Here is a 6,715-nt window from a genome sequence, read left to right on the forward strand (position 1 = left end):
GTCTTTTTAATAGCACATGGGGCAAAGACCACTCAAGGATTGTTTAGGAGAATATACATAGTTCATCTCATTGTTTAAGACTAATTAAAAGTTGCAGACTTAATGAAGTTCCTTGTTAACATATGTATTTTTGCCCTATAGTGATGCAAATAATTTCTGTCAAACAGATTACCCCCACAAATTTATAGTCTATTAGACATTAAACAGTTTATATCTAACACAATAATCATCTAAACATTTCTTTGTTTAATTGCCTATGAACTCTTGCTTCTGAAATGCTCTCTGAGCTAATCACAACATATTACTGGTTACCTCATTAATTAATGAGTTAAAATTGACATGTGCTCATTTTGTAGTTGCCTGAGAATCATGGTTTTTGCATTTCTGAAACATCTACTTTAACACTGTTCACTGAAGAACTCACTTGAAATAGTTTTGCCAAGGACTGGGCATGAAGCTGGGTGAAAATGATCACTCTGTGACATAAATGTATAACTAGTAGTTAGATCTTCCTGTAGTCGGCTCAAAGATACATTGCAACAAAGGATCTCAAAAGGCATCAGGAAGGGGAAGGTAAAGAACCATAGTTTCTCAGAGCATCCTCACAGGAGAGGGACTCAGGTGCTGGCTATTCAGCTCTGCCACTTTTCCAAGGTGAAGTCCTACCAGTAGGTAAGAACTCCAAGGTGAGGACTCTTGTCCATATTACCCTGAACTCTTTTGCTAAGCTATGCTACCAAAAACTAGTACCAAGCTCTGGCACAGTTTCTGACTGTCACTTCTGGCATCATCTTGCTTGTACTGTCCACAGATTCTATGCAATAGCCATGCATTACACATGTGTGGTCACGTTATCACAATGTAATGACGACCAGTCATGCATACACCAGAATCTCCTGCATTGCAAGGCAGTGGGGACCTAAGCATAGCTGGCCTAGCCACTTCACATCCTTTCAATCATGTCTCAGTTAAATCCAAATGTCCCAGAGGGAGTGAGCATTTTTCCAACAAATATATAAAATCAGTTTTCTACAATGGAAAATGATCACTAAAACCTTATTTTCTGAAATGCAAATTACCTAAGATTTCAGAAAATGAGAAAAAAAGCAACCCAAAGAAAATCTGAAGGAAAAAAACAGTCTTTGGAAATTTAGGGGGAAAAATGTAGAACTAAAAGTTAGTAAAATTTAAGAATAAATTCAAAATACATTGCTTAAAAAATCTAATAAAACATAAAAAATATTGTTAAGTTTAATAAAAACAAGATAAGAAGTCAAATTTAGAAAGAGGATATAATGAGTGAATGATTAAATTATAATGCATTACTGTCATAGTTTTGTAATAAATTTAGAAATATTGATGGTATGGTAACAGCCAAACTAACACCAGAATCGATGCAGTTAAAACGTAGAAAACCTGAATAAAGCAATAGAGAAAATAAGGAGAATTGCTAAAGATTATCCACAACAATAAAGGTCATCACTGAAGAAGGCTTTTCCACTTTTTTCTTTGAAAATTTCACCATGTATCACCTATTCCATGACATGGAGCAGAGGAAAATTACTCAAGATAACTCTACAAACTAATGAAAACCTCAGTCCCCAAAGATGATAAGATTTTCACAAAACCAGAAATGAACTGATCATAGTTTGATATAAATATGAAACTCTAAATAGACTACTGTAAATTAAGCAGTACAATAGGATGGTAATAAATCAAACTGGAAATTCAAGGCCTAATGTAGTGTGAAAAAATTAATGATTATCCCACAGCATACATCAGTAGTTTAAAGAAAAGAAATCATATCAAATTTATAAGTATGTAAAAGAAATTTGGTTTACTCCAAAATCATACCAATAAATGAATATTTCTTTAAAGAACAGTATTCGGGCTCAGGGCAGGCTGCCCCCAAAATATGCCAAAGTGGCTTATTGATTATTTTGAATTAAAGTTACTTAAGAAAGAGCCAGCACAAGGACACTCTGACCCTCCATTCTGTCTCCCTGAAAACAGGAAATTAATCTTCCATGTGAAAGTTACCCTCTTATACCAGGAGGCAGAGAGGCATCCTTATCTTCAGAGATACAGAACTCAGGGTCAAGAAGGTTCTCATAAACAATCTTTGTTACTTCACTAATTTACTACCCCAAGCCCAAATTCTGCTTAGATTTTCCACTAATTAAGTACCCAAATCTTTTTCTTTGTCCTGTCAATTCCTCACAAATTTATTGTTTCTTTGTCTAAAAAGTATCAAGTTGCCTGTTTTGGTCACTTCGTAGGTCCCTACTTATATGAGACTTCTGTACCTAAGAATTACTTCTTTTGTTCCTTCTGTTCATCTGTTTCATGTGAATTTCATTACTGTACTAGCCAAGAGAACTCAAGAAGGCTAAGGGAGGAATTTTTCCTCTCCCCAACTGTAAGATTCTTCTTTTTCAAAATGGACATATCTTTATTTTCTCAATAAAAACATATGAGTATTGCTCGTAGAACTCTACTCATGCCAAAATGCAGGTGAAGTGATGCTACAGCGTATGGTTCTTCGGGTTGATGCCTGAGTTCCTGCAGCTGGAACCACCTGTTCCTCAACTCCTCGTGTCAAGTTTTGAAGCATCAGGGGCAGACTATGCAGTTAGAGGCAGAAGCACATGGAACAGACTGTGGAACTAAGAAAAGCCCAGGAGGTTGAGCAGTTGCTTCCTAAAAGTAGAAAGGTAAGCTCTTTTCTTGATGATACTATTTGTCACTGCAAGAAATTGAATGAACAAAGGCAACTGGTCTCTTGGTCTCTTGCTGATCTTGTCAGCAGAATGAATAGTAACAATCGGTAAGGCCAAGTCCAAGATATCCAAGCTGCCAGGAAACTTTTTTCTAAGGAAAACAGCCCCATCACCCTCTCCATTAAAAGTATAAACTAGACTGGTTTGATTTTAAAATATGTGTGAGTGTATGTATGTTTGGGGCAGGATCACCTGGTATACATCTGGTATTCTGCTTAAATTCACTCACACACTTACCAAGGCCGCTTCTGGACTGCCAGATCAAAACAAGGCTGTAGAGGATGCTCTGACAGCATTCTCTGTTCCGTGGGCATCTCCTCAAGCTCACGTCAATGAACAAACAATGTGGACTCTAAGAAACGTTGCAGTCCAAGATTCTGACTTGGTTATCAAGTGTGTGTTAATAGATCCCTTCTCAGCTTTAATGGTATTTCCTTATACATAAATAATGAGAACGTAATTATGGTTTTACCTGGACATTTTTAAAAGTTTTGTGTGTGTGTGTGTGACAGAATTATTGATCGCCCATTAGGAAACTCTTAAGCAATGTCCTCTTTTTAATTTTCCTATATCAAATAATCACTTTTAAATTTTTTCTTTCTTTATTTTTTTGCAAAAAAAATAGGTACCCAGTAATTTCCACAAATAGTGATCTAAACAAAGAAACTGAAATAGATCTGAAAAGAAAGGTTGTTCACTGTCACTGAGCTCCTGGGACCTATGGAATGTCTGAGTCACAGGAAACATTGCCACAGAGGCCAGTGAACAAATTCAGGGTGTGTTGGATTCAACAGAACCTAGAGTACTTACAGTCAATTAACAGAAAAACTAATGACCAGCAGGAAGCTGGGTAGATGTCTAATACCACAGCTGGCTGTCAAGATCAGATCCAGCAGGTTGTCAGTTATGATCCCTTTCCCCAACAACGTTTAACAGGAAATGCTAAGAATGACAATAATTTTCAAGTGGAAAGAACATTTGAACAGACTACATTATTTCGTCCATAGATGCACATTTATACACTACTGATAAACCTTATATCTAAGAAATACACCAAAATTGCTCTGATTGTTAAGGACATCATCTGAAAGGTCTTTCAAGTTGCTGAGAAAATAGGTGAAATTGAGAAACTGGGTGCTATGATCACAGAGTACAGAAGACTAGTCAAAATTGAAGCTCTTTAATCCATGAGAACAAGTATGTATTGAGGACTGCATAAGGCTGATTGAAAAGGGTTTTTCTGCAGAGGGAGAAGACAATCAAAACAACATGTCTACAAACTTTCAGAGTTTTGTAAGCAAGGCTTAAAAGTCTTTTTATAAAGTTGGCCAACTAACATTTAATTAATTTTAAAAAAAAAGAATGAGGGAGGAGGAAAAAAGGGTAACTTGCAGGAAAAAAAAATCAATACAGCAGTATAAAAGTAGAAAATAAAAATATGTCACAACTTTACTTCTCCATTTTAAGAGCAATTTTGTAATGACTAGATATTTATATGTTTAATTTATATAGTATTATATAGTACACATTTATATCTTTTTATATTATAACTAATATAATATGGTAATTTCTTTTTTTTTATCTACTCAAAAACAGGTTCACATCATACAAATTGTTCTTTAATATTATTTTCCATTTAAAAATATATCACAAACTTCAGCTGGTGGGAAGATAGGATATATATGCTTTTCCCTATTTCTCTCACTAAATACAACTAAAACCCTTAGACATACACAAAACAACACAAAAAGACTCTAAAAGATGGAAGCAAGAATGCAGACTAGCTAAGAACCTCAGGACCAAAAAACAACAGGATGGTTTTCTCTGGTTTGCTTCTGGGTTTTTTGTTTTTTGGGGTTTTTTTTGTTTGTTTGAAGCATGGGGGGGTTGTTTGTTTGTTTGTTGCTTTTGTTTCAAAAGCCTATACCTGGAGCTAAAGAATCCAGGCAACCCGGGGACCCCAACAGCAGTCTACTCTCTAGCTGAAGGACCAGGAAAGGAAGCACACAGTAAGGCAGAAACCTTTTAACGAACAACTGCTCAACTCCAGCTACCAAACACGGTAAGAAAAAAAACTATAGCCCCTCTCTTGCCCTTGCAGCAAAGGCTGAGTGGAAAGTCTAGATGTCCACACTTGCAAGATTGCAGTGAAGCATCTCAGTATCACCTCTACACATGTTAATTTGACAACTTAAAGAAATTGACCAATTCCCTTAAAAAAACACAAGCTACCACAAGACCCCTAATATGAATAGATCTTTTTAATAACCCTATGGCAATTAAAAAAATTGAATTTATAATTTAAGATATTAAATAAATAAATAAATAATAAATAAATAATAAATAAATAAATAATAAATAAATAAGAGAGAGCTCTCCGTGATCAAATGGTTTTGTTGGAGATTTCTACAAAATGTTTAAAGAATTAATGTCAGTTCTAAACAATCTCTTCTAGAAAATAGAAAGGAAAGAATACTTCTTAATTTATTTTATGAAGTTAGTATTACATTAATATCAAAACCAGACAAGGACAATACAAAAAAAGGAGAAAGATGAATAATTCTCATGAATATAGATGCAAAAGTCCTTAACAAAATATTAGAACCTAGAATTATAATCGAGCCATCTCCTAGTCAGCATCATGGCCACCTTCAGACCCCTCGTGAAACCCAAGATTACCAAGAAGAGGACCCAGAAGTTCATCTAGCACCAGTCAGACCGATATGTCAAAATTAAGCGGAACTGGCAGAAACCAAGGGCCATTAACAACAGGGTGCACAGGAGTTCAAGGGCCAGATCTTGATGCCCAACATCGGTTACAGGAGCAACAAGAAAATACAGCACATGCTGCCCAGCGGCTTCCTCAAGTTCCTGGTCCACAATGTCAAGGAGCTCGAAGTGCTGCTGATGTGCAACAAATCTTACTGTGCTGAGATTGCTCACAATGTCTCCTCCAAGAACCACAAAGCCATGTGGAAAGAGCAGCCCAGCTGGCCATCAGAGTCACCAGTCCCAACGCCAGGCTGTGCAGCGAAGAAAATGAGTAGACAGCTCATGCGCATATTGTATTTGCCTTAATAAAACCATGAAGCTCAACATTTTTAAAAAATTATAATCAATGCAGAAAAAACATTTGACAAAATTGAATACCCATTCATGATAAAAAATCTCTCAGAAAAATAGAAATATAGGGTAATTTTCTCAACTTCATAAAGGGCATCTACAAAGAAGTTTCAGCTAACATTTTATCTAATGGTGAGAGACTGAATGTTTCGCCTTAAAGCAAGGATACTCTCACAACTCATTCAACTTATTGCTTGAATTTCTAGCCAGTGCAATAGGACAAGGAAAAGAAAATAAAAGGCATATGAGTTGGAAAAGAACAAATAAAGCTGTTCCTATTAGCAGATGACATGGTTGTCTACACAGAAAATCCCAAGGAATCTACAAAAAACTCCTAAAAATAGTAAGTTAAAACTCCTAAAAGTAACGTGAGTTCACTAAGATCACAGGATAAACATACAAAATCAACTGCATTTCTATATACAGTAATAAGCATGTGGACATTGAAATAAAAAATATACTATTTATAATCTCTACGAAGTATGAAATACCTCGGTGTAGATATATCAAGTCATCTTCAGGACTTGTGTGCTGAAAACCACAACATCCTGATGGAAGAATTCACCAAATGTCGAAATAAAGAGAGAGTCATGCTGTGTTCATGGATTGGAAGACTCCACATAGTAACAATGTCAATTTTTCCTCGTCTTGATATACTGATTTGATGCAATCCTTATCAAGTTCCCAGCAAGATTTTTTTTCTTAGATATACACCAAATTATTCTAAAACTTATATAGAAAGCCTGAGGCCTTAGAATAACTAAAACAATTCTGAAAAGAATAATAAAGTGAAAGGAGTCAGTCTACCCAAT

General features: G+C 35.6%; 1 pseudogene; it reads left to right on the forward strand.

The window, feature by feature from the left end:
* The first annotated feature begins 5,421 nt into the window (after positions 1 to 5,421).
* Positions 5,422 to 5,835, forward strand: LOC106730108 (annotated as a pseudogene).
* Positions 5,836 to 6,715: the final 880 nt, after the last annotated feature.

The sequence above is a fragment of the Camelus ferus genome, chromosome 11, assembly GCF_009834535.1.
Source record: "Camelus ferus isolate YT-003-E chromosome 11, BCGSAC_Cfer_1.0, whole genome shotgun sequence".
Lineage (NCBI taxonomy): Eukaryota > Metazoa > Chordata > Mammalia > Artiodactyla > Camelidae > Camelus > Camelus ferus.